Source organism: Telmatherina bonti (assembly GCF_933228915.1).
Source record: "Telmatherina bonti genome assembly, chromosome: 21".
Taxonomy (NCBI): domain Eukaryota; kingdom Metazoa; phylum Chordata; class Actinopteri; order Atheriniformes; family Telmatherinidae; genus Telmatherina; species Telmatherina bonti.
The window spans coordinates 25,743,491-25,752,870 of NC_136630.1; positions in this window are offsets into that span (position 1 = coordinate 25,743,491).

Genomic DNA, 9,380 nt, shown 5'->3' on the forward strand with positions numbered 1-9,380 from the left:
TAACGTCACCCTCTTTTACTCGTCAGACACTCTATGCCTTAGAAACAGCAGCCATGACACCACCAACCCATCACATGACGAGGAATAATGGCTGCATCACCTGACCCCATGGAAAAAATAACCAGGACTCATGCAGGGCACACATAGCCTGGAGGGTGGCACAGGCCAGGGTTAGATCAGGGTAAAACAGGGGTTGAGACAGCAGCCAGAGTGTGTAAATTCATGTAAACTACTCTAAAAACAAGAAGTGTACAATATGAATATCCAGCGGTAATTGTGTATTTGGTCACTGTGAAGTTGCCAAATTTCAACTTACCAGAATTTTTAATTCATTCAGGCACTCTAGATAAATTTAGCTGTGGTTTAAGTAAAACTGGAACATTTCTGTTGAAGTTTGCTGCAAAAACTTCCCCTTTTGTTTTATGGACACAAGATTTTTGTCTCAAACATGTCAGAAATACATGTTTTCATTGCTTCAGCAGCGTTGGATGCATGTTTGGTCAGTGCCCTGCTAGTATGACCACGTGGGGCACACAAGGGTTAAATTTGGGCTGCAGAGTCAGTTTAAAGTTGTTTCTAACTGGGTTTCAACTGGTGGCCTATTTAGCCCCACTTATATTCTTTATGGAGCTTGTTCAGCCCACATTGGCTTCACATCTGTAACTTAAGGCACATTTAAGCTGTAAAAAGGTCCCAGTTGAAGCCAATGCACTCAGTACCCACATATCCCAAACTGCACCCTTATGGGCCCCACATGGACATTCTGGCTCAGTCTCTACTTGCCAGTTGCTTGTTGTGTTTCACAAAACATGGTGTAACAAGTCCACCATGAAGTGACCTCTTCAAGTCTTAGTTTAGAGATGCAACATGTAAATATTCTTTAGATGTATTATTAGTATTTTAAAGAATATAATGACACAAAAGATCTTAACTAGCACTGGCCTATGACCATGTGTAATCCCATTGGGTGTTAATGAAGCCTTGAGCGTGCCTCCTAAATAAACTTCTGATAATCATGAAGGATAGATGGTCCACCAGTGAAACTATACACAGCACTGAGTGAGGCTCCCGCTGATCAAATAAACAGACATACTGAAATTTGCCAAAATGTCTCACAATAACATCTAAAGCTGTTTTAATATTGTACCTTTGCAAACATTAAACACAGTTTGTAAGTGATTCGGAATGAGGGCGATCATGGAAGCTGCAACAAGCTTGAAGCTTAGAAATATGGAGGAAAATATACATGCACATGCATAAGATGAACAGTGGACATTCAGTTAGGAGGTTAGCATTAAAAAGCCAGGAAATGATGGGGGTCAGGTTAATGGGATCCTGCATTTTTCCTGCCCCTCAGCTGCTGTAGACCCAGCCCCCCTTGGACTCCATGGCTATGGAGATGGATGTGGTGGGCTGGCTAGTTTGGTGTTTGGTGATGGCTACTGGTTGCCTGGGTCTCGGGGCTGTCTGTCTGCTTTTGACCTTCCGAAGGGGGCACAGTCACATTTGCATGATCGCCCTCACATTCAAGCACATTCTTTGCCCGCACTGCTCACAATCACCCAGGACTTGAGAGGAGGCTCGTTCAACCCCTGAGGACCGATAAACAGAGTTTATGAAAAAAAAAAATTATATATAGATATATATACACACACACATATATATATATATATATATATGTATTGGCGTGCATTATTTTAGTCTGCATGCACACATAGTTCGCCTAATTATAACAAGTTCATATCACTCGGTTGCGGGCGTCACTGTAGCAACACGTTAATTGGCTGGTTCAGACCAGCTGGCTTTCGATAGGTAAATAAAAGGAACGCGCTTTAGCTTTTGGTTGACAGCAATTGTTCAGCATAAAAATCACTGCTCTAATAACCTGTATCAATGATCATGTAATTCCTCAGGAATGAATGGCCTCTGAAAACGGCGCCTGCCTACTATTTACGTCCCAGACTGCATTACGTCATCACGTCCGTTGCCAAGCTCCATACATTCTTTATATTTTGTCCCAGCAGCAACACTGGGACATACGTCAACTAACCTGCATGCTTAAACAGCAACAATGTTGTGCTGCAGGTTTAATTAGCTACAGTTTTTGCATATTTGCATTTGTCTTTGTTTTCATTTATATTTTTCCCAGTTTGTCCTCCAGTAGGTGCTCCTGGTGATTGTTTGGTTTATTTTCCTACAGTACCTGTGGGAGTCTATAGGTTGACTTCCTTTCCAGGTGTAGCAGGTGTTTGGTTTTTCCGTTTCACTTGTAAAGTTGTTGCTGTTGTTTTCTATCTGCTGCATCTGCAGGTCACAGGTTCCCACTGGGACTGTTCAGTTCGCTTTAAACAAACTCTGATCTGGTTCTGCAGAGAGTCCTGTACGTTTGGAGCATTTGAAGTCGTGTCAACCAAAGTCCTACGGTCCGTTTGAAAACCAGGGGTCTCAATTCATTACCAATTCATATCTGGTGCGGTGTGAAAGAAAATAAACAAACAAACATTATGTCTGAACTGAAAATCCCCTAGACTGAATAATTTACTATTGCTCCATTATTTACTTTCTGTGAACTGGTTCAAACAGGTGTTTTTTTTTGTTTTTTGTTTTTTTTTTGTTCCTGGACAATTGATGAAGTGGAATTTCTTCTTCTACCACCCCTACTGAGCAGCTGTTGTAACTGCATGACATTGTCCAGGTGGGTCAGCCTGTTGGAGTAAAGTGCAGTGTAACAGCAAAACACACTGAAGGAAGGAACATTTCTCACCAATCACCACCCAGTTAAATTGAGTATACTGGTCTGAATGCACCAGTTTCCGCCTTTTTTTTTCCTGCTAACTGTTTCTTTTCCTCCAACTCTTCCATTGTACATGTGTTTTGCTTGTGTGTGAAAGAGACTATAATAAGGTGTGTTTTTTTTAAATTGCTTTGTTATATACTTTGTTGTGTGAAAGATTGTTTTATTTTATTATGCATAATTTTTCATTATGTAAAGCACTTTGCATTGCTTTTAGCATGAAAAGCGCTTTAGAAATCAAATCATATTTAATTTGATAACACCTTGCAGCAAAAAGAGGAAATACATCCACTAGGTTTTACCGCCTGGAGGAAAACCAGCCGCTTTTTATCACAAAGGTAAATGGTCTGTAGTTTGGTTAAATGATCTGAATGTTTATTAACGTAGCATTGAAATTATATGTTGCTGTGTATTTTTGTTTATTAATAAAAATAAAAATGTATTGATAAAAAAATATTATTGTATCATTTGCATTTTTCTAATTGTGTGTGACTGGCTGGTCACACACACAGTACAGCAGCATGATGTTTACTGAACGTTACATTATACAGATTAGAAAAACCTAAAAACCTAATTTTAATAAGCTAATAGTTTAGCTGTTCAATCATAACCGACGCGGCGTGAAGTTGATGCGCTTTAGTCACCACGGTGCAATAGTCTTTAGAAGAAAGAGCGTTTAATCTCAGATATGTGTTCTAGTTGCTTTATTTAGTCTATTTCAGTATGATTTATGAGTCAAACAGCAGATATTCTGATAAAATACAGCTGGAAGTGAAAAGTAGCTCAATGTTTTCCTAACTACTCTATTCATGTTGAAAATAAATGTTTAAAACCAATTTTATAGTTCAGTTTCCATAAAGAAGTCTCCCAAGTCCAGAGGTCCTGCAGCCTTTTCCATCTGTTTTCTCTGAGAAATTCAGTTAATATGTTGCATCTATTTATTGTTTACAGAACAGAGGCATTTAGTTGGAATATCTTTTCTTTGTTTCTGTATTATCTTATTAATTTAACATGAAAAAAATATATAAATAGATAAAACTTAAAACCTATGATGAATGTTCATGTGGTTTTACAATTTTGTAGTATTAGGAAAATAATAAACTCTTAATAACTGAAAATCATAAAAATATTATATTTCTCTGAGTGTAAAAGTACCAGCATAATATAATATAATATAATTTCATCCCTATGAATGCCTTTCACATCTTCTTTGAAGATTTGTCTGAATAACTTGCACAATTACAAGTTAGCATGAATGTCCACATCATCAACGTTAACTCGTCCAGCGATTGTGCAAGTTTTATTTTTTCAAACTGAGGCAGATTTTCTTATAATTGGCATTCGACAGATACACAATTGACCAATCAGAGAAGGCGTGTTGAAGGCATCACCAGAGGCGGTGTTCTGTCGGTTTAGCATACCTCATCAGAATGGCATACTGGGAGTTCTGGTTTATAGGCTTATGTGTCGGTTAACCCAAACCAACCCATTAACCTAAACAGAAACATTACAGAAAACAGTATAGCGTTAATATACTAGTATACATGAAAAAAAGATGCACTTGAGCAATGAATAGGTAGTTTCACTGTCAGCTGTGTGGTTGCACCATAGGAGGCATCTGCTTGTGCAGTTTTGCCATGTTCTTCAGTCCAGCGAGTATGGCAGACTGTCAGGATACGCAAGTCTCACTACTTCATTCAAACTTGGTATCACCATTTCTGAGTGTCTTATTTTCCTCTGCTTCTTCAAGCTAGCAGCTAGCGGCTGAAGCACATCCTCACACTGTGCCACAGAGACCCTAAAGTCCATCCTGAAGTCGAGCTTCAGCTTCAGCTTCTGGACTAAACAACTCCTCAAGTTCTCCTCTGCTGCGTGGTGGCGTAGTGGTTAGCACTGTGGCCTCATAGCAAGAAGGTCACTGGTTTGATCCTCAGCTAGGGGGGGAGGCTCAAATGCCTTTCTGTGTGGAGTTTGCGTGTTCTCTCTGGGTACGCCAGCTTCCTCCCACCGTCCAAAGATCTGCAAGTTAGGTTAACTGGTCACTCTAAAGTGTCCCCTCGAGTGTGTTTGAGTGTTAATGGTTGCTTCTCTGTGTGTTGGTCCTGTAATCGACTGGCGACCTGTCCAGGGTGTACCATGCCTCTCGCCCAATGATTGCTGGGATCGACTCCAGTTTCCCTGCAACCCTTAACTGGAACAAGCAGTTAAGAAAATGGACGTTCCCCTTCCTTTTCCAGACTAGGATGTACACAGTGTCTCTTTCTCTTCTTTTGCAGCATCAGAACAATATTTTTGTTCATTCGTATCGCTGTGTAAAAGCCTTTAGACATGTATTCTTATTTTGTTTAGTATATTAACAGTGTTTATCAGTCTTTTTTGTTTTTTAAAGTCATCTTAAGGTTGAGTATCTGAGTTAGCTCTATGATCGATCTTTCCTTCTCAAACTGAAGTGAGCTCAGCCTGAAGTGCAACTATCCTCTGGTTTTCTGAAAAATCAGTAAATATTGGACAAAAAGGAGAAAAAATATGGGATACAAAGTATGATGTCAGATCTCGTCACTCATTGCACACATTTCTCAATTTGATATGAACTTTCTGTGTTTGTGAGGGTGCAGGAGGCGATATGAGAGGGTAAAACAGGAAGTGTGCAAGTTCAGTAGAGCAGGGCGACTACAAGATCCAGCAGGTTTTCACCGTATTCCTGCATCAGCACACCTGATTTCAGTTAAATGGATCTTACAGCCTCTCATGTTCTGCATGATGACTCATTAATCTGGGCCAGGTGTGTTGTTGCAGGCATGCATGGAAAACCCGGTGGTCCCTCGTAGGACAAACTGAGCAACCCTGAAATAGACTGTCCAGATTGTAGGAGTTATGTTTGATATGTGGTATGTATGATGTGAAGCAGATCACATGGAAACAGCAGAGCAGCTCGAGTTGCCGCCTGAACGGGCTCGAAGACATTAATAATAGTTTCCATGCGACATATTTCACATATTTCTGTTGGCTCAGGTTGTCCTCACAGCAGTCAAACTTTCAGACTCAACATCATATCAGTTATTGAAATTAGACCTTTATTGATGCATGTTTTAAGTTTAATGACATAAACAGCAGTTTTACACACGTCATCCATGTAATGGAACACACCTGCTGAGCTATGGGCAACTAACGCTGGATGTGTGTGTGCCGTGCAGGAGTGTGACGGTAATGCTGAGCTTATTTTGTCTTCCAGTGGGTGTCAGTGACAGGAACACAAGCCCAGTTACTTTGCACATTAACAAAACAACCTGAGAGCCTGATGTTAATGAGTGTAGGCTCTGAAACTCATGTTCACCTCACAGATTGCATTTAAATTGAATGGTATACCTAGAGAGTGCTTCTAAAGGGGTATATGGTGGTGTGAGCAAATTTCCGTCTACTCAGCAGTTATGCTTTTAAAGCTCAAACAGCCCATAACAGCACAAATTCAGTCCCACTTTAATTAGATGTGGAGATGTTAAAAAAGGTGAATTCTCCACACTGCAGATTGGCTTTTAGATGAGAAGGAAGCAGAAAAACTGGGGTGTTTCTTCAGTCGGAGGAGCTCATTGCAAAGCACACAGAAAGTGGAGCGCAGTCTCCCTTATGCACCAACCGCTGTCAAATATCCAATATTACATCCTAACCTCCACCTGACTCTCCACTCTGCTCTTTTGTTGCTTTATCGCCACGCAGCATCTATAAAGGAGAGTGAGAGTGCCCTCTTACGCTGCCAGAGGACACTCAGATGTGCATGACATATAACCACACAAACACACACACCTGACGCTGCATTGGAGCTTTGACACTCCTGTGTCAGAGAAATTTTAATTGTAAAGGTTTGTGCTGCAGTTAGGACACTGTGTGATTTACACATCTCATAAACTCATTTTATTCCCAGTCAACAACAGATGTTAAAACTGAGACATTTTCCTGTTTCATGGACAATATGAGCTGATTGTGAATTTGCCTTCATGCTGTTCCAGATGTTTTGTACTGGTGAAAGGTCTGGACTGCAGCAGACCAGTTCTCCTGGTCCACCATGCTGCTGTGATGATGCAGGATGTGGTCCAGCATGGTGGAACCTGCAAGGTCTTCCCTGAAAGAGACGTTGTCTGGATGGGAGCAGATGTTTCAGCATTGATGGAGCTTCCCAGATGTGGAAGCTGCCCACGCCATCGGCACTAATGCAACCCCATCCCATCAGAGATGCAGGCTGATAACAAGCTGGATGCTCCCTCTCCTCTTTAGTCTGCAGGACACGCCGTCCATGCTGTCCACAAACTATTCCACATCTTCATCCAGGTTTCCACTCAGAACATTTTAAATGAGTCCAGAGAAGACGGCGTGTTTCTGGATCCTGTTTACATTTGATGGAGCTTTAACCTGCATGTGTGGATTTCAGGATTTCAGATGTTCACAGTGATCTCTGGAAGTCTTCCTGAGTCCATGCACTGGTTTCCAGTAGAAAATCGTGTCAGGTTTTAATGCAGTGCTGCCTGAAGACCCTAAGATCACCAGAAGCCAGTTGTGAGTTTCTGGTGATCTCCCAGCATTTCATTCAGGATTTAGAGCTCATAATAGCACAGAGACAGCACTGGTGAAAGTCACAAATGATCTTCTTGTGGTCTCAGATAAAGGACTTCTGTCTGTACTCAGAATTTTAGATCTCAGTGCTGCATTCGACACTATTGATTCTGCTACAGAGGCTGGAACGTGTCATTGGGATTAAAGGGTTAGACTGGTTCCAGTCATATTTATCTGATAGATTTCAGTTTGTAAATGTAAATGATGAGTCTTCCTCACACACCAGGGTAAGTCATGGAGTTCCTCAGGGTTCTGTACTTGGACCAATATTTTTCACATTATACATGTTTCCCTTAGGAAATATCATCAGGCAGCATAGTATGAATTTTCATTGCTATGCGGATGACACTCAGATCTACCTCTCCATGAAGTCAGATGAAATTAATCAGTTTCTTAGATTACAAAGATGTCTTACAGACATCAAGACCTGGATGACTTTGAATTTTCTCCTTTTAAACTCAGACAAGACAGAGGTTGTTATCTTCGGGCCTGAAAAACTTACAACAAAATGATCCAGTTATGTCATTAATCTGGATGGCATTAATCTGGCCTCCAGTACCACTGTGAGAAATCTTGGAGTCATTATTGAACAGGACTTGTCTTTTAGCTCACATTGAAAACAAGTTTCTAGAACGGCCTTCTTCCAGCTGCATATCGCAAAAATTAGGGTAATCTTGTCTCAGAAAGATGCAGAAAAATTAGTCCATGCCTTTAATACTTCCAGACTGGATTACTGCAATTCCTTGTTTATGGGTTGTCCCAAATATGCCCTGAAAAGTCTCCAGCTGATCCAAAATGCTGCAGCAAGGGTTCTGATGAGGACTAGCAGGAGAGATCATATTTCACCAGTTTTAGCCTCTCTACACTGGCTCCCTGTTAAATCCAGGATAAAGTTTAAAATTCTTCTCCTCACATATAAAGCTCTCCATGACCAAGCTCCATTGTACATAAGAGATCTTATAGTTCCATATATTCCAAATAGAGCACTTTGCTCTCAGACTGCAGGTTTACTGGTGGTTCTCAGAGTCTCAAAGAGTACTATGGGAGGAAGGGCCTTTAGCTATCAGGCTCCTCTCTTATGGAACCAGCTCCCACCGTGGGTTCTGGAGGTAGACTCCCTCCACACCTGTAAGATCGAGCTGAAAACCTTCCTTTTTCATGATTCTTATAGTTAGGATATGAGTATCTCCTGAGTTGGAGTCTGCATGTACGGGACCCAACTATCCAGGTTCTGCTCATTGCTCTTATAGTTTTGGGTAGTCTAGCCAACCATTACTTATGTAGCAATGGGGACGTTACCTGATGCACTGAGAAGTACTTCGCTCTATTTCTCTAATATATTAATGTATAAATATATGCAAATATTGCCGTCTCTAACTTATTTCTCCTTTTTCAGCAGGTCTTCCTGAATAAGTGCAGTTGTACATGTTGATCTGTCTTTCCTGTCGTCTCCACCCCAACCAGTCGAGGCAGATGGCTGCCCTCCTCTGAGCCGGGTTCTGCCGGAGGTTTTCTTCCTGTTAAAGGGAGTTTTTTCCTTCCCACTGTCGCCTCAGGCAGCTCAGGATTGGGGATTGGATCGAAGTCATGACTCGATGCAATAAGTTGGTTTCTATTAGCTAGACTATGTATGAATGGCTTGAAATGATGTGTATGTAAAGTGCCCTGTGACAACAGTGCTATGAAGTGGTGCCATACAAATAAAGCTGAATTGAATTTAATTAAATTGACTTATAACCGTTAGCCTGGGCCCCTGCACACAGAGATTCCTTCTGATTGTCTAAATAGGACCATATTTAGAATATTTCATCATATACACACTGTAGATTGTGAAATATTCAAAATTTCATTTTGACAAACATTTTTCTGTAATTGACCATTTTTAGACACAGTTGGTACCAGAGTGGTGAACCTCTGTCCATTGTTCCATCTGTGAGACTCCTTTTATGCCCAGTCATGTTATTTAACTGTTGATTAGCCT